Here is a 19,649-nt window from a genome sequence, read left to right on the forward strand (position 1 = left end):
TTGCTGAGGTTAGACTTGTGACCTAAGATGTGATCAATTTTGGAGTATCTTCTGTGGGCTGATGAGAAGAATGTGTATTTAGTTTTGTTAGGATGAAATATTCTGTAGATGTCTGCTAAATCCACTTGTTGAATGGTTACGTGTAAATCTAAAATTTCTTTGCTCAGCTTCTTATTGGAGAATCTATCCAACACTGCAAAAGGAGTGTTAAAATCTCTGTTATTATGGAGCTGGAGGAAATCAAGTTGCTCATGTCTGTTAGAGTTTCTCTTATAAATTGAGGCACATTCTGGTTGGGTGCATAAATATTAATAATTGAAATCTCATCATATTGAGTATTACCCTTAACAAATATGAAGTGATCATTCTTATACTTCCTTATTAGTTAGTTTAAAGCCTATTGTATCTGCAAATAAAATTGCAAGAGCTCCTTTTTTTCTGATTTCCATCTGCCTGAAATATAGATGATCATCCTTTCACCCTGTGTCTATATTTATCTTTTAAGGTATGATGAGATTCTTGTATGCAGCTGATATTTGGCCTGAGTTTTTGTATCCAGTCAGCCAAACTGTTCTTTTTAGAGGACAATTTAAGCCATTCACATTAATTGAGAATATTGATAAGCCTGGTAGAATTTTGGGTATTGAGTTTTTCAAATGTCCAGTGGATATTTTTAATCCTTTTACCACTCTGGAAGTTGGAATTTGATCAAAGGTTTCTGAGTGAGTTTACTTTTGTGGAGGAGGATTGTGCTGGTCATTATGGAGGATAGGTCTGAGAATATCCCGGAGAGCTGGTTAGTTATGGCAAATTTCTTCAACATGTGAATATTATTAAAGCATTTAATTTCTCCATCATAAATGAAACTCACTTTAGCTGGATACAGGATCCTAGTTGAAAGTTATTTTGTTTTAGGAGATTAAAAGTTGATGACCACCCTCTTCTACCTTGAAAGTTTTCAGCGGCGATATCTGCAGTCATTCTAATATTCTTCCCCTTGTGGTTTATGGTTTTCTTACATCTGGCTGTTTTCACAATTTTCTCCTTCATATTAACTTTAGTGAAGTTAATTATGATGTGTCTCGGGGTTGTCTTATTTGGGTAGAGTGGTGCTGGGGTTCTGAAATTGTCTTCTATCTGAATTTCAGAATTTTTGGCAGAAGTTCTGTGAAGTTCTCTCTCATTATCTCATGAAGAAGAGCCTCTGTGTCTTTCAAAGCCACCCCATCACCTTCAGGAATTCCTGTCATGAGAATATTAGCCTTCTTCGAATTATCCCAGAGAGAATGATCCATTTTTGCTCTCCACTTCTCTTCCTTTTTGAGGTTTAGTAGCATTCAAAAGCTTTGTCTTCAATGTCAGAAATCCTTTCTTCTGCTTGCTCCATTCTGTTACTGAGGAATTCTACTATATTTCCCAGATCTTCGAGGGCTGCAAATTCTTGTCTCAGGGTGTCAAAATCTTTGGTGATTTTGTTTTTGAATTTGTTGAATTCTTGAGACAACTTTTGGATTGCTTATTGAATTTCTAATTCCAACTTTACCTCCATTGTACTAATCTTATTTGCAATCCAAACTCTTAATTCGATTTCTTACATCTCAGTCATTTGTCTTATGAATGGGATCTTCAGTTGTGTCCACCACATCGTTCCTTGGGGGAGTTGATCTACTCTGGTTATTCATGTTACTGGAGTTTTTCCACTGATTCTGCCCCATGATTATTTTATACCATTTGGCTAGCTGAGCAGATAAGGTGAAGTTGGGTTGGGGGGCTCCTGGAGTAGTGATTAACAAGCCCTTTACCCAAGAGCTGTGACTGGTGTCTGTACCTTTTCCCCTAGAGCTTTGCAATGGAACTTACAGTGCTACAGCCTGAGACACTGGGGACTTACTTGGTATGGTGGGGCTAAGTGGCTCTGTCTTATTTTCAGCTGGTCTACCCTAGTGAGTTACTTACTCTGGGTTGGAGTCTCAGTTGTGGAGAAATACCATCAATTAAGTCACCCTGCCCCCCACAGGCAACAACTGGAAAAGGAAAATCAAATCTTCCCACAACCACACACCCAGGGTGTCACTTTATATAGTCCTTGGGTGATTGGTCCAGTCTGAGAGAGCCAAATCAATTGTCCCAGTCAGCACCCATTCTCAAGTGAGGGAGTTTAAAAGGTCTTCGGCAACTAGATAGCAGGGGTCTGCTGGAAGCTCGGGTATGACTCATTCTGATACTCTGTAGAGTCAGAAGCCCCCCTACCTCCATAAAATGGATTAGTCTGGGAAGGTTGATGCCTCTTTCCCCACCTTGTACCTCTGTCACACCCAGTCACTGGTAACCCCACAGGGCTATGACCCAGTTCCTTCCAATGAGCAGATGCTCCAGGGGTTTGAGACTGCCTGAATCACAGACAGATCTTATGTCTCCTCAGCCAGGCCTTCTCACTCTGCCACCATCCAGCAGGGGAAGCTGAGGCCTGACAACCTCGGGTGGTTAATGGAAGCTGGGGCAGTTCACTCAGTTCCAGGCCTGCAACTGATTGATGTTGCTGACACTTATATTTGTGCAGAATTTGTGATTCTGCCTGTCTATATTCCCCTGTGGACCAGGTGCTGTTTGAATTCACAGAAACTGTGACTCAGCTCTGGTCTATGCTGCTGCCCAGAGCTGGTGTTTCTGTTTCCCCTGCTCACACTCGGCTAGGAGTTCCAGCCTCGGCCTGCCTGCTTTTGTCTCAGCTATGATCCCCTGAGTTTCTTAGGCTCACTAAAGCAGTCCTCTGGCTCAGCCCCATCCTGGGAGTATGCTCTCTGTGCATGCTCCCTAAAGCAGTCCTCTGGCTCAGCGCTGCCCTGGGAGTATGCTGTCTCTGCGCACATGTGTTCAATTCTCCATCCCACTGTGCTCTGCCCAGGTTGGTACCACCTCAGGCATACCCTTTGCTTACAGGGTCTGCGTTACTGTCCCAGAACTATTCCACCAGTTTCTGCCACTGGAGAAGATGCCCAGCTTTCTCTGATTGCCCAGAGAGACAGACAGTGTCCTTCCAAAATATCCCCAGGGGTGTGAGCCCTATTGTTCCTGCTGTTGCTGCTGCTGCTCTGTGCCACAGGGCACCACGTCTCCCTTTCCCACATGGTTCCTTCAGTCCACCATTTTCTCCTTACCTCTGTGTCACAGAATCAGCATAGACCTGCCACAGCCCATGCCCTGTCCACACCTCTTGAGAAAATGCCCAAGAATCTGGACCCCAGATTCCAGAGCTCTGGATGAGAGTGGAGGGAGTGCTGGTAGAGAATTGCAGGCAGAGAATATACTCAGTTTTATACAGTTTTATGCCTGGCAGGAGAGTGCCATGGCACCCTAGTAGGGGAAGGAGGTCTGGTTTTTAGAGAGATTCTCCCATGGGATAACATGGGAGGACGTTTCAACTATGCTTGCTTGTTTGTAGAAAGTATACTACGAGCCATTCTCATGGGGGAGGAAACTCCTGTCTGCTTAGCGATGGATTTTGTCCCTTTTGTTTGTATCCTTGGGGTCGCAGCTCACCTCAGCAGAGTAGACGTGCGTTCTTCAACCTTCTTTCTTGGCTCAGCTCCAAACCATCAGCTTACTAGCTAAACTTCTGTCCTTTAACTCTCCTTCTGGACTGGAGCCTCTGTGGATAGGTGGCTCCAGTTGGCCTTCTTGCCTCCGCCCCCCAGGATGTATTTTCATTGTTAAAAATTGAGCATAATTAAAGCATAGTGATTAATCACAAAACAGTATATAATTATATATTGTGAAATATTTATTTCTAATTACAAATAAATGAAATTTTGTCTTAAAGCATGGTGTAGCATTGGTAAGAATCTTAATATAACAACAGTAAGCTACATTGCTACATTTTGTGACAGTATGCGTAAAAAGCCAACGTCAGTGCGAAGGTTCAGATTGCTTCTTTCTCGCCAGCTCCTAAATTCTCAGGGCAGTCATTGCAAGAGCACAACGAAGATCATCTTCCACAACAAGTCTACTTCTGTATTTAGACTTGATAATCAACAAATTGGAAAACCCTGTTCACAAAGATACGTTGTTGGAAATGGAAGAAGAAAACTCAACACAGTCTCAGACAGAACTGATTATGACTGCAAGCACTTGATCCAGAATTTTGTAACTAGTATTGTAGTGAAATTAGTTCTCGCTTCATCAGTGTTGATAAGTTCAATGAACTCCTCTTGTGTTGTCTCAGGAACATCTTCAACTTTGACTGTGAATGGGCTTCTGGCAAGTGCAAATGGGGTGTCAGGTAGATTTGGAAAGTATGATGAAATTTCATCTGCAAGCATGTGCAAATGTTCTTTCACAGAAATTATCATCGTAATCCTTTTTTCTGATTCAATGTCATGTGACTCAAAGAAAGTAGATAAGGTAGGCAACATTTAAATTTTATTTTCATCAATATTTTTTGCCAACACTGAAGTTTCATTTGAAATGATTGGATCTTTTCAGACAAATTGAGGCATGTTGCCTTTGGTCCTTGCAGTGATAAATTTAACTCATTCAAATGGCAAAGATGTCAACCAAGTAAGCTATTTTCTGCAGTTCACTTTTATCACTGAAAAGTGCTTCAAACTGCTGTCTTGCTTTCTGATTAAAAAACATTTTGAGTTTATCATGAAGCTCAAAAACAGGTTTTAAAACTTTTCCTCTCAACAACCATCTCACTTCAGTGTGAAATAGCAGAGCATTGTTCAGCGCATCCAACTCATTGCACAGTTGTGAAAACAGTCGACTGTTTAAAGTGCTCGCCTTTACAAAATTGACAGAACTTATGACGCTTTTCATTACTTCATGTAACTCTTGAGGCAGTGTCTTCATCGTTAATATTTGCTGATGAATCATACAGTGAGTTCTGATGACTTTTGGTGACTCATTCAGTACTAAACGTTGAAGTACAGATTGACATCCTAGCATAGCTGCAGCACCTTCTGTGCAAACACCACAAACCTTTTCCCAAGAGATCTTAGGCTCTTTCAGAAATGAACCAACTGTGTCAAATACATCATGTGCAGTAGTTGTCATTTCAAGAGGTTTGCAAAAAAGAAACTCATCTTTAAAGTTGCCATCATTCATATACCTCACGTAAACCAGTAACTGAACAGTTTGCAATGTCTGTAGATTCATTAAGCTGAATACTAAATATTGGAAGTGGAGCAGATTTAATTTCCTGGATGACCTGATCAGGAATATCAGCAGACATGTCATCAATTCTTCTGTGGACAGTGTCGTCAGATAAGGAAATTGCACTCAATTTCTTAACAAATTCGTCTCTGATCATAACTTGAACAATGTCTTTGGCCACTGGCAACAGTAAATCCTCGGCAGTGATGTGAGGTTTCACAGCTCTAGTGATTCTGAGGGCCACCAAATAGGAAGCTTCAACAGCTGCTACGTTTTGTTTGTGGTACTTGCCATCAGTGTCAAGTCTGGCTTTCTTGAGTCCCTCAGCTTTGCTTCTAAAATAGTTGGTATCCTTGCCAGAAAAGCTCTGATGCTTGCTATCAACATGGCATTTTAGTTTGTTCGGCTTCATAGATTTGGCTGATAGAACTTCACAACAAATAATACAATGCGGTTGCTCAATTCCTGCTGTAATTATTGAGGTAAAACTATACTGTAAAAAATCTTCACTATATTTTCTTTTCTTAACATTCACCTCTACATGATCCATTGTCATGGGATGGATTGCTAAAGAAAATAATATATACAATAGCTTTAATAATACAAAAGATGATCCATGGCATAGTTCAGTCAGTACAGTTCATTAAAGTTTCCTGTGATTCACTATTCTCTGTGCTGTTTTTACATACCTGTTACTATCATAAGGGGGCAGTGTTCACGTCAACCACGGCTGAATATAAACAGACTGACCAGCATCCAGATTAAGCTCCCATGGAATAGATACTTTCTTTTTTTCTTGCAGTAGTTGAGGATTTTACAGCACATGATTTTGCATTTACCCAGTAATTATAATTCATGAAGTGTCATTTTACCTCCAAGACTGCTGCTTTCAACACAGAGCTGCTCTCTACACATGCACGACTGGTCTGTGTAAGTACATTATGGCACCAACCCTGTCACATACACCTACATTTGTACGGGGTGTATGTGATGGGGTTGGTGGGATGATGTCATCATGCCAGGGTCTCGTATGTGAAATATGTGTTTTCCAATGGTCTTGGGCGACCGCTGTGAAAGGGTCATTTGACTCCCAAAGGGGTCGCAACCCACAGGTTAAGAACTGCTGGCTTAGAGGCTACACTGAAGGGACAGAGGCCACAGGGCAGACACCTCATAGCCCCAAGGAACAGGGAATGGAGTGTGAACCCCACCGTCAAGCGGGAGGCAGGCCATGTAGTCCTTGGCCCTGAGGGAGAGGGGAAGGGCCATGCTCCACAGTCCACGTGATGGGGGCAGATGGAACATGTATCATGAGGCCCCGAATTAGAGAGGATGGGCTCACTCAGGCTTGCCCAGTGAGGAGAGAGAGAGGGAGGTTGGGTGGGAGGGGACCAGTCAGAACAGAACCCATTCAGTTCGTGTGGGGTAGGGATAAATGCAACAGAAGGACTCTTGTGTGTTCCTGGATCGCCCTGTGTGTGGGTGTGTGAGCTGTGGCCCTGTGCACGGTGCCCTAAGTGGCTCCCAGACAGGGGAAGCAGTGTCTTCCATTCTTCACATCCCTTTCCACATCCAGCCCACGCTTCCCACCCTGCTCACACTCCAGCACCTGGCTCTTGGGCCTGAGCAGGGTAGAGGGCGACCAGGGAGATTCTGCAGACCCCATGGTGAGCTCTGGGATGCTTGAGATCACTTTATGTGCTGCATCCAGCCCCCCTCCTACCCCCCCGCCCCCCGGGCTCTGCAGTGATAATTCAGGCCCACTGCCCACCATGGACCTTCTGAACTGAAATCTCTAAGCAGGGGGTGTTTTTTGTTTTAAGCTGCCAGGATTTTTTTTTTAATGTATAAATAAATTGAGGAGCTAAACTATGATGGATTTACTGTAAACCTGATAAAAAACATGTACTAGGATGGAAGTATTCTTCGGGGCTGTTCCCTGGCATGAGATCTCCAAGGATGTAGACCTTGTCCCCCAAATGACCAGCACAGAAGCCTGTTCTCAAGTGGTAACAGTCCCTGACCACAGGGAACATCCTCGGGTACCGTGTGGGTGCTCTGTGCTCATGCATTAGCTTATTTGATCTTAGATGGTGCTGTTCCTACTTTACAGACAAGGAAATTGGGTCTCAGGGAGAATGAATAACTTTCTAAAGTGAGATGTGAACCCAGGCCTGCCGGCCCCGACCATGTTCCCTCCCCTGACATGCTCTGCCTGCCTGCGATGTGGCATCAGAGAAGCTGGGCCCTGCGGTGCCTTCTCCACAGAAGCTTCCAGTGGACAGACTGAGACAGGCCTGGTGCGCATGGCACTATTAGAGGTCAGTTAAGTGTGAATCAATGCGGTATTGATTCATGAATGCAGTGGGGACAAACACAGCATGTCTGGGGTTCATCTGTCAGGATGTTTTGTGCTAACTTAAGTGGCTGTGCACCCTCCACAAGGGAAAGCGAGCCCGAAAGCTTCCTGAGTGTGGCAGGCCATCTCTCTATCTGCGTGACTACCAAGTGTCCCTATGTTGACACCTGTCTCTATGAATGAGAAATGGAGGGCATGCCCCCATCTCTGTCCCCAGGTGGAGACATGTGTCTGACGGGGTCAGTCCCTGCACGCTGTGACACACTCTCCCTCCTGCTCCCAGGGGTTGAGAGGGAGGCCAGTGACAGCTGTAGAGCAGGCTGGCTGCTGAGGACATGGGGGTGGGGCAACAACTCCAATTCCCCCTGGACTACCGATAACCAGCTGGGGTTAATTTGTGGAGGATATCACAATTCCATGGCATTTGAGGCAGGAGAAGAAAGAACATTTGCCTTACATGCACTGTCAGCTTTGAGGCATTTGCCCCCAATATATATTTTATAACCTGATAGTTACTGAAACCAGAAAATAGCCCTTGATAAGCCTGTCAAGGAAAAGAGAGAAAGAGGCCAGGCTGTGGCAAGATCATACACCTGTGGGATGCAGAAGCAGATTCCTCTCCTCAGTAGCCATGACTCAACTTGCATTTGTTGGCTTAACGACCTGTGCCATTGAGTTAAAAACTGTCAGGCAGCCTGTGACTTCGATTGGCATACGTAGTTCTCACACAAGGAGAATTTCTTACACGATAGCATTTAAAAACTATTCCCAATGGATCTCAAATAAAATCAACATATACTGTGTTTGTAATGTAGAAGAGAAAAAAGATCTCTCCTTCCTCCTATTTAGCCTAAAGCACACCTGTTTCTATCTTCCATCAAAATATTTAGATAAAAATGGAAGGCCAATTGTCAGAGTTCCCCAAACAACATCAGTGACTCACGACCCCAGATGACTTAACATTTATGCTGCTGGCTATTTGAGGCAGTGCCAGCGTGGTGACCCTTCCCCTTCACTTGCTGCCTGCCCTGGGGACCCAGGCATTACTGAGGGGCATGTAACCCCTCTCTGCGGAAAGCTCCCAGGTGCACTTTACATGAGCCCTGTCAGCTCCCACTCTTCTCTCCTGAATTCACTCACCTGCTGCTCTCTGTGCTGTCACCCCTCTGTTACTTTTTCAGTCAACTCTATTTTTGGCTCAGTATCAAATGGTACCATCGTCACAGTCTATTCTAATGTTCACTGGGGCACTTTTCATTTCTTCATTTCAATTAGTCTCATTTCATACAGATGCTCCTTGACTTACAATGGAGTCACTTCCTGATCAACCTATTGTAAGTTGAAACTATCATAAGTCATAAATGCATTTTACACACCAAAGCCACTGAACATCGCAGCTCAGCCCAGCCCACCTTAAATGTGCCCAGAACACTGACGTTAGCCTACAGCTAGACAAAGTTCATCTAAAGCAAAGCTCATCATACTCAAACATTGATTATTTCATGTAATTTATTGAATACTTCACTGGAAGTGAAAGACAGAATGTTTGTCTGGATACATGGAGAAAAATATCTATTGAAAGCATATGGCTTTCATACCATAGTAAAGTTGAACCACTGTGAAGGTGAGTCATTATAAGTCTGGGACTGTCTGCTATGTGCGTTTTAAAATTACAAACTAGAATCACACAGTCCATATTTGTTCATCTCTACTTATTCAGCATGTGTGTTTCACCGTCCATAAGGCAGCAGGCACTGCTGTAACATGTAGACCCCACACGCGGTGACTGAGCACAATGGAAGCTGATTCGCTGCTTGCATTAAGTCCCAAATAAGTGACACTGAAAGGGAAGTAGCTTTCCTCCAAACAGGAGAACTCCTCTGCACTGCTGTGCCATCAGCATGCCACCTCCGTGGCCTCGGTGCTCACTGGCATCACAGGGAGCATTGGGTGTGAGAGACTGCCCAGCAGCCAGTCCGGCAGGTGAGTAGATCACGCTGCTCACACTCCCTTGTTAGAACCAGTCACACGGCTTCTCCTAACTGCACGGACAGCTGGGAAGTGTGGCTGGGTTCCATGCTAGCTGAGCAGCTGGCTGTCAGACTGCTTCTCTGGTTGTCAGATGTCCATTCCATCCTTGAAGGTGGAGTGAATGGGATTTATTTTTGGAGAAGTGTTTTCTATGGGTCATCTTGTTACTGTATCCAATTCGGTGTCCTCCATTAACTCTAGATGAGGCTCTCTGCAGCCCCTCAAACTACGAATTAAAAAAAGATGTTGTATGCATCCCCCTCGACCCCTTATAAGATCCAGTGATGAAACAGGGGCAGGATAACTATAATACGGATTGCTTTAAGTCTCCATCATTCGGAAACTGCTTGCAGCCTGGGTTCATGATCTCTGACAATGTAGGTCTTATTAAAACTTAATAGATTTCTCAACTAGCATAGTTAGTTAAGTGTGCCTTAAACATAGTGAAAATTATTCATTAACCTTCTCCTAAAGCCAGATTTTATTTTATTTCATGCCTGTCCTGCTCGCCCTACTTTGAGTTTATCGGGTTCGAAGGGCATGGATGTACGCTGCACTGATCCCATCTTTGCCTTAGAGCTCAGTCAAAGGAGCAAATGTCTTTGCAAACCTCTCTCAATCTAATCTCTTGTTTTTGGTGGTGTAGAAACTATTGGGTTCTGTAAAAATGTTTGAATCCCTGATTTTTGAACCTTCTTTACTCTCTTTCATTTTCTGCATGCAAACATGCCAATTCTTTTCAGCTTATGTCTTCCTTGTGTCTGCTAAAAGTTGAAAGGAAAAGGAACATAGACTCTATCTTCTACAACCTCCAAGCAGTGGCAGCAAGCGGTTTAGCCAAATGGTCTTCTGCAGTATGTGGGGTCCTCTTTCCCCTCTCCGCCACCAGGCCAGTGCTACATGTTTTAGATTTGTGGAGGATTTTAAAGCTCAAGTTCAAGTTTCAATTTTAATTTAGTTAAGATTCTGTTGCTGTAACAGAACTTCAGAAATCTCAAAAAATTCCCTGGAGACATTGGTTTCTTAGTTGCAGAACGTCCGTGGTGAGTGTGCACATTTGTCAAGCGACCCTCCCCTAAGCGTTCACACAGATGCTTTCCCTGGTCCACATGTGGCTTCCACATCACTTCAATCAGCTGCGTCCCTGAGGGCAGGGGGCATGGTGGGAGCTGTGCATGGGCCTGGAGGATATGAGGCCATCGCTCTATACCTGACTGTGAGAAGGTGGGGGAATGTACCCTGACCTGTGTTCACAGAGAACAAAAGTAAAACAAAGCAGAGTCTTTCAGAGACATGCCCTCACTTGCCAACTAGTTTTGACTTTTAGAATAATACGTATACATGCATAGAATATATTCAAATGGGAAATAGACTGCTGCGCAGAAACCCAGTCACTCCTCTTAATAGTTCCTTAGGGGCCTTCTGGAATTTGTGTAGGTATATGCAAATATATGAGGGTGTATATAAATACCAGCATATATGTGCACATTTTCACATCCTTGAAATGCCCTTTTCATTTAGATCATGATGGGCTTGTGGACTTTTAATGTGTTACTTTGTTTTACACATGGTATTGTAAGTACTACAATGAGCTTTTCTGAAATACTGTTGTGACAACGTCCACGGGGTAAGTTCCTAGCACTCTGCATTTTTATTTTTATATTTATTTATTTATTTATTTTGAGGCAGAGTCTCAGTATGTCAGCTTGGGTAGAGTGCTGTGGCACTACAGCTCACAGCAACCTCAAACTCTTGGGCTCAAGTGATTCTCTGGCCTCAGCCTCCCAAGAAGCTGGGACTACAGGTGCCCGCCACAGCACCTGGCTATTTTTTTTGTTGTTGTTGTTGCAGTTGTCATTATCGTTTAGTTGGCCCAGGCTGGGTTCGAAGCTGACAGCCTCAGTGGTTGTGGCTGGCGCCCTACCCACTGTGCTATGGGTGCCGAGCCAATATAATCTGCGTTTTTAATTTCATTATGTCAAATACTAACAATGATGAAATAACCTGAGTACTGTTGGTTCCCTGGGAAGCACATATTATTGGGTTAATTATGATATTCATTTTTTTAGTTCCTATAATTAATTTGTTGTAATCCTAAAGCTGTTTCTGTAAAAGTGAAGAAATAATTAGTGCAAGATTTTTCTATTCTTTTTCCCACTGCTGGTAACAACCTTTGGGATCCAGATCATTCACTTCCAATCCTTTCTTTTATCTGGTTGGCTCGGGTTTGAAAATGTCAGCGCACTGGCCACATGGGAGGTGCTGCACCCTGGAGGCAAAGGCGGCTGCCGGACTGTCAGCCACGTGCAGCCCGCAGATCCAGGGTCAGGATCCTAGTCACTGGGGATGAGTGTGCTCCTTTGTAGAGGCTCTTTTCCAAGCCTGCTGTATTGTGCTCCTACGTTGTCACATTCACTCATTAAATCCCTGCCCAAACCCTCCTCACTGCTCATGAAATTAATTTCAAAACCTCATTCTGACATTCACAGCTTCCTATAATTTGACACCACTTCCTAGACCTGGAACGTTCTAGAGCTGCAAGACCACAGGACGAAAGAATCGCTGCAGTGGGATCAAAGTCTTACTTCCCTGTGTGAGATCTGCAGGGCCATGTGCTGCTGCAGGCCAGGACATAAGAGCTCTTGCTGTGGCTGGAAAGGGATGACCCTGAGGCTGTGCATGGTCTGACCACTTCCCTGGGGCTGGTCACATTGCTCCTTTTCTTCTCTTTCCACCTTCAGTGTGTGACACCTGCTCTGAAAGCCTCCTCTGTGTCCAGAGCAATCAGTGCTGTCCACGATGCTGCCTGTGGCTCTCAGGTTTCAGGTGCACTACACCTACACCCTGTTCCCACACCTGCTACATGTGTGACCCTGGGCAAGTCACTTCTTGACTCTGACCCCTACTGATGACAGATTGTTCCTTGAGAGCAAACCTTGTGCCAGACCCCAGCATGTGTGTGAAATCTTTGGTTCCTGCAGCACGTTCAGTAACTTGAATCTCATCATCCCCATTGATAGATAGCGGGACCGAGGCACAGAGATCCCTAGTGACTTGGTCTAGGTCACACAACTAGAAACAGTGGAGGCAGGCTGGGTTCGCTCTGCAGTCCCATTCATAAGTCCCCAGGCCCTGCTGCCCCCCAAAGATGGATGTGAGGATTTTGGGAGATCTGGGGCCACCCTGGACAGGGAGCCTTTCTGGGGCACGGCACACTACTGAAGGAGGCTTTGTAGTTGAGCCCTTCGCCCAGGGGGCATCTGAACACCCTCACATTGTGCACGTTAGGTGAGATCACGCCAATTGCCCTCTGTCCTCCCCCTCCCGTCTCCCTTGCTAGACTCTATTTGTGTTTTATCATTCATGTGGTTGTGTAGTTGTTTATATATTGGTTTGATATTAGTACTGAGTACATTGGATTTTTTTTTTTTTTTCAATTCTTGAGATACTTTACTAAGAAGAAGGTGTTTCAACTCCATCCAGGTAAACATAAAAGATATAAAGTCTCCATCTTTTCTTATGGCTTCACAGTATTCCATGGTGTGTGTGTGTATATATATATATAATTGTGGTGTGTGTGTATATATATATATATATACAATTGTTAACCAATTTGTTAACCAATTCATGGGCAATTATGAATTGAGCTATAATAAACATTCTGGTGCAAATATCTTTATGGTAAAATAATTTTGGTTCTTCTGGGTAGATATCTAGTAATGGGACTGCAAGATCAAATGGAAGTTCCACTTTTCATTCATTGAGAATTCATTGAGAATTTTCCATACATCTTTCCATAAAGGTTGTATTAGTTTGCAGCCCCACCAGCAGTGTACAAGTGTTCCCTTCTCTCCACGTCCATGGCAGCATCTTCAGATTTGGGATTTTGCGATGTGGGCTAATCTCACTGAGTTAGGTGGCATCTCAACATGGTTTTGGTTTGCATTTCTCTGATGATTAGGGATGATGAACATTTTTTCATGTGTTTCATTTGTCATCTTCAGAGAAGTTTCTGTTCACGTCTCTTGCCCACTTATAAATGGGGTTGTTTGATCTTTTCTTGTTGATTAATTTGAGTTCTTTGTAGATTCTAGTTATCAGAGCTTTGTCAGATTTGTAACATGCAGCAATCTCCTTCCATTCGGAAGCATGTTTGTTTGCTTTTGTTGTGGTACCCTTAGTGGCACAGAAGATTTTTAGCTTGATCCAGTCCCATTTATTTATTTTTGGTGTTGCTGAAATTGCCGGGGGTGGGGAGGTCTTCTTCATAAAACCTTTTCTCAGGCCAATATTGTCAAATGTTTCCCCCATACTCTATTCAAGAATTTTTATTCTTTTATGCTTAAATTTAAATCTTTTATCCAGCAAGAGTCAATTTTTGTTAATGGTGAGAGGTGTGGGTCCAGTTTCAGTTCTACCTGTGGCTAACCAGTTCTCCCAGTACCATTTATTAAACAGGGATTTTTTCCCCCAGTGCATGCTTTTGCTTGGTTTATCAAAGATCAAATGGTGATATGTGGCTGGGTTCATCTCTGGATTCCCTATTTGATTCCACAGATGTACGTCTTTATTTTTGTGCCAGTACCGTGCTGTTTTGATCACTATAGACTTGTAGTATAACCTGAAGTCTGGTAATGTGCTGCCTCCAGATTGCTTTAATTTCTAAAAACTGTATTGGCTATTTGGATTTTTTTCTGGTTCCATATGAAATGAAGTACTATTTTGTCAAGTTCTTCAAAGTATGATGGTGCTTTGATCAAGAGAAGGAGATCAAGGATATTCAAATGGGAACAGAAGAAGTCAAACTTATGCTCTTTGTGGATGACATGATATTACACCTGGAAAACCCACAAAGCTCTCAGGAGTGATCAAGGAATATGCTAGCATCTCGGGATACAAAATTAATGCCCACAAACCAGTATCGTTCATATATGCCAATAACAGTCAAGCTGAGAATAAACTCAAAGACTCTCTACCTTTTATGATAGCTTCAAAGAAGATGAAATACCTGGGAATCGATCTAACAAATGATGTAGTGTTTTTTTTTGCAGCAATGCAAAATGGACTACCACAGTGCCTACCCTGTACACTTCATTGTCAAGATCATCAAAAATAAGCAAGGTCTGAGACACTGTCAAAGCCAGAGGGGCATAAGGAGACATGCTGATTAAATGTAATGTGGGATCCTGATACAGAAAAAGAACACTGGATAAAACTAAAGAAGTTGGAACAAAGTGTCGACATCAGTTAACGTTATGTCAACAGTGGTTCATTAGTTGGGACCAATGCACCATATTAATATAAGATATAACAACAGGGGAAACTGGGTCTAGGCATATGGGAGCTCTGTACTAGCTCTGCGGTTTTCTAGAAATCTCTTCTAAAATGAAAAGTTTATTAAAAAAAAGAAGGATGAACTCCCACATGGATTTATATTTTCTTTGAAAATTAGTTTTACATATGATGCTATATTCCTATTTATTACATGACATCACATCTTATTTGCTGGGTTTTAAAATATTGACCATTTTTTCTGTTTGCTTGTCCTTCCCTCCATTACATCTCATAACCATACACTCATGCACAATCACACACATGCACAATTACACGTGTGCACAAGCACACACTCAGGCACATGTACACACTCATGTACAATCACACACGTGTACATTCACACACTCATGCATATGCACGCACATGTGCACAATCACACACATGTATGTTCACACACTCATGCACACGCACACACGTGCACAATCACATACATGCACAAATACACACTCATACACATGCACACACATGCACAATCACACACGTGTACATTCACACACTCATGCACATGCACACACATGTGCACAATCACACATGGGTACATTCACACACTCATGCATATGTACATACATGTGTACAATCACATATGTGCACAATCACACACATGCACACACACATGCACAATCACACATGTGTACATTCACACACTCATGCATATGTACACACATGTGTACAATCACATATGTACACAATCACACACACGCACATGCACACACTCAGGCACAATCATACGTGTGCACAATCACACACTTGTGTACATGTACCCATCCCAAGACATGCATTTCAGGATGTCTCTTTTTGGCTTTTATGTGTGCTAAAATAACCACATGAGACAGAACAGTGTGATCTTGAGGGGGATTTTCCTGAAGTCCCCAAATTATCACAAAGTCCCCTAGACAAAAACAGCATTGAATTAACCAATTCCCTAATGCACCAAGGAGTTTTTGCACATAGGAGGCCGCTGGGATGCAGCAGTTACTAGAGCCAACCCCCTGTCCTCATGAACCTTAATACTGTGGAGTGAGACAGACAGACAAGAGCAAAAATGTTAATATAATCTAAGGTCAGAAAAGTTTAGGGTCCCCAGGGACAGAGAGTGATGGCTGCTCTGGGGGTCCTGGAGTTGGCACAGGACAGATGGCATGGAGGGTGGAGAGAAGGCCAAGGGGGCAAGTGGTTTAGGGACAGGCAGCAATGAGTCTGCACCCACAGAAGCTGTTGAGGTTGGGGAGGGGAGTTCCCAGAGCCCATGTTGTCCTGGCCTGGGGTGGGGCAGGATGTGTTAAGGTGTGATGGAAATCACCTGCTTTGAGCAGGGCACTGAACTCCAGCAGCTACCTTGGAGAGCAGCACTACAAAGGACGGACAGAGGGAGGAGAGTGGGTTAGGAACCCACTGTTTATAGCAAGATCTTCATTCTCTGGGAAAAGGGCTGTTTCTTCACTGTCTGAGGCTAAGAAAGAAAGGGGCTCCAGCAGCGAGCTGCTGAGTTGGGGTGTTACCAACGGCCAGGTGTTGGCAGAGGAGGGATCTGAGGTGGGCCTGGGATGCCATTGCAGTGTGGGTGGCTGGGCACGTGAGATTGAGGTTTCTGCCTGTGGTGGGTAAGGAAGGAAAGGCCCTTGGTAAGGTTGTCCAGCCTGGGGGAGGCTGAGCATGGGCTCAGAGGTTGCTGGGGTGGGGGTTGGGCAGTGCCTCACCAGGAAGGCGTGCCATTCTGGAGAAATGTTATAAACAAATTCAGGGTGGTGATGCTGGGTGCTGGCCCCAGCCCAGAACCAAGTGTGGGGCCTGTGCCACTTCTTGGGGACAGCCTTGTGGCCACGTGGGTAATCTGGAGACAGGGTGAGTTGCTGCAGGGTTGGAACACATTGGGACAGCTTGCAGGGAGCGACCACTCCTAGCCAGCCGGGCTGCTACTTCCCAGTGGAACAATCTGCCCAGCCTCCTACTGGGAAGGGTGCTCCAGCTTCCCTCCCTCCACCCAACACAAGGACAGGGACAGACTCTTTGAAATGGTGTGACATTGGGTGTCTCTGGCATATACATCTCCACCCAGGTGATTTCAGCAAATGCAGCCTCCAGCCCATGGTGCTCAGGACTCAGGACAGCCTAGTGGAGAGAGGACTTGCGTGGCCACCTGCTTGGGGATGGGCCACACGCCCATTCCTTTAGTCTGTTGTGCATGTGGGCATCCAGTCTGCAGAATCCCACTTTCAGCTTATTTCTGTGTGCAGTCAAAATAGTCATCAAAGTCTCCTTAAATACACTGATGGCATTTAATAAGGAGGAGATTTCACTTCAAAGCTGGACTTTGGCTCCACTAGAGAGGTTCTCAGGTGTGCCCCTCCCCCAGGCCTGCACTCTCTAAAGACTCCGACCCTTACTGCCTTGAGGTAGGACCCGTCTCCCCAGGGGCCCCACATGGCCTCTTCTTCTAGACCCTGTAGGCACTGATTTTGCAGCAAACATAATACTTTAACATTTATAACTGGGTTAAACTAGACCAGCAAGAGCTGCTAAGCATTATTTTAGTTTCCATAGAAATGCTTTTAGTTTTCTAAAAAACATTTCTGTTCTTTAAGCTGCCACATCTGGGGTACTTTGTAATGCAGCCCAAGTGAGCCAATACAAGAATATTAGTCCCCAGACGTGGCAGTTTAAAGAACAGAAATTACCTTGTGTTCTGGGGGCTGGAAGTCTGAGATCAAGATGTCAGCATGCTAGATTCCTTCCGGGGTGCGCAGGGAGGATCTGCCCAGGCCTCTGTCCCTGGTTGGCAGGTGGCTCTCTTCTTTTGTCTTCAGGTGTCCCTTTCTCCTCACATGGCATTCTTTTTGTAGGGACATCAGTCACAAGATGTAAGTTAGTCTTTGTGTGGACACATGCATTTCTTTTTTTTTTTTCTTTTTATTAAATCATAGCTGTGTACATTAATATGATCATGGGGCACCATACACTTGGTTCATAGATCGTTTGACACATTTTCATCACACTAGTTAGCATAGCTTTCATAGCATTTTCTTAGTTCTGTTGAGAAATACGTAAGAGCGGGTTTTCTCCATCACTGAGTCCCCTCAGTTTATGCCCCTTGACATCTTTGTCAACACTTGGCATTTTTAGCCTTTTAAATTTTAGTCATCATTTCACTGATGACTAATGAAGGTGAGTTCTTCATTGCTTATTGTCTATTTGAATAACTCATTTTGCAAAGTATCTCTTCAAGTTATACACCAATTTTTAAATTGTTCTCTCTCTCTCTGTCTGTTCTGATTGTTGACTTAAAAGGGTCCTTTATATATCTTGTATATAAATTATCAGGCAGAAATACATATTGTGGATGGATTCTCCTCAGGCTCTTTTAGGATTTTTAGGACAAAAGATCTCCCTTTTGGTTTTCTTGTTAGTGTCTTTTGAAGACCAGGTTTCGGTTTTGATGAATTCAATTTATTATTTTATGGCTCATGCTTTTTGTGTAAAATCTAATAAATTTTTGCACACTCAAAGTCACAAATATATTTCACCTGTGTTTTATTTCATTTGTTTTTCTTTAAATTTTTTTTTTTATTGTTGGGGATTCATTGGGTGTACAATAGACCAGGTTACACCGATTGCGTTTGTTAGGCAAAGTCCTTCTTGCAGTCGTGTCTTGGCCCCAAAAGGTGTGGCACACACCAAGGTCCCACACCCCTCCCTCCTTTCCTCTCTCTGCTCCCCCTTCCCCCACCCCCACCATAAACTTAATTGTCATTAATTGTCCTCATATCAAAATTGAGTACATATGATCCACGCTTCTCCATTCTTGTTATGCTTTACTAAGAATAATGTCTTCTACTTCCATCCAAGTTAATATAAAGGACGTAAAATCTTCATTTTTTTAATGGCTGAATAGTATTCCATGGTATACATATACCACAGCTTGTTAATTCATTCCTGGGTTGGGGGGACATTTAGGCTGTTTCCACATTTTGGCGATTGTAAATTGAGCTGCAATAAACAGTCTAGTGCAAGTGTCCTTATGATAGAAGGATTTTTTTATTCTGGGTAGATACCCAGGATTGGGATTGCAGGATCAAATGGGAGGTCTAGCTTGAGTTCTTTGAGGTTTCTCCATACTTCCTTCCAAAAAGGTTGTACTAGTTTGCAGTCCCACCAGCAGTGTAAAAGTGTTCCCTTCTCTCCACATCCACACCAGCATCTGCAGTTTTGAGATTTTGTAATGTGGGCCATTCTCACTGGGGTTAGATGGTATCTCAGGGTAGTTGTGATTTGCATTTCTCTAATAGATAGGGATGATGAACATTTTGGGAGTTTTACAGTTTTAGCTGTTATGTTGAGGTATATAGCCCATTTGAAGATCATATTTGTATATTGTCTGAGACTGAAGTCCAGGTCCATTTTTCCCCATCTGACACCACTTGTTGAAAAAAGTATATTTTCCTGATGATGGCGGATGGGACAGACGTGTAGCCCACCTCTCCCAAGTCATCAGGTGAGAGGAAGGGGGGTCTGGACCCTTTCCCCGTGTGGATTATTGGTGTGGACAGACAGCTGGAGACGCGCAGCAAATTGGTGGATTCCTATATATGAGGTGTAATTTAAAACCACGGACTCTGTTGTAGAGATTTTTCTCGCTTGGCCTTGCTGGCTGGCGGGCACATCCCTCATGGACGACAGTAGCCTGCAACTCCTAGCAAAACCGAATTGATGAAAATTTATTCCTGAGCTGAGTTTGGCACCCGAAAGGGGAGCCAGAACCACAAGGTGCTAAGCA

Source organism: Nycticebus coucang, chromosome 7 (genome assembly GCF_027406575.1).
Source record: "Nycticebus coucang isolate mNycCou1 chromosome 7, mNycCou1.pri, whole genome shotgun sequence".
Classification (NCBI taxonomy): domain Eukaryota; kingdom Metazoa; phylum Chordata; class Mammalia; order Primates; family Lorisidae; genus Nycticebus; species Nycticebus coucang.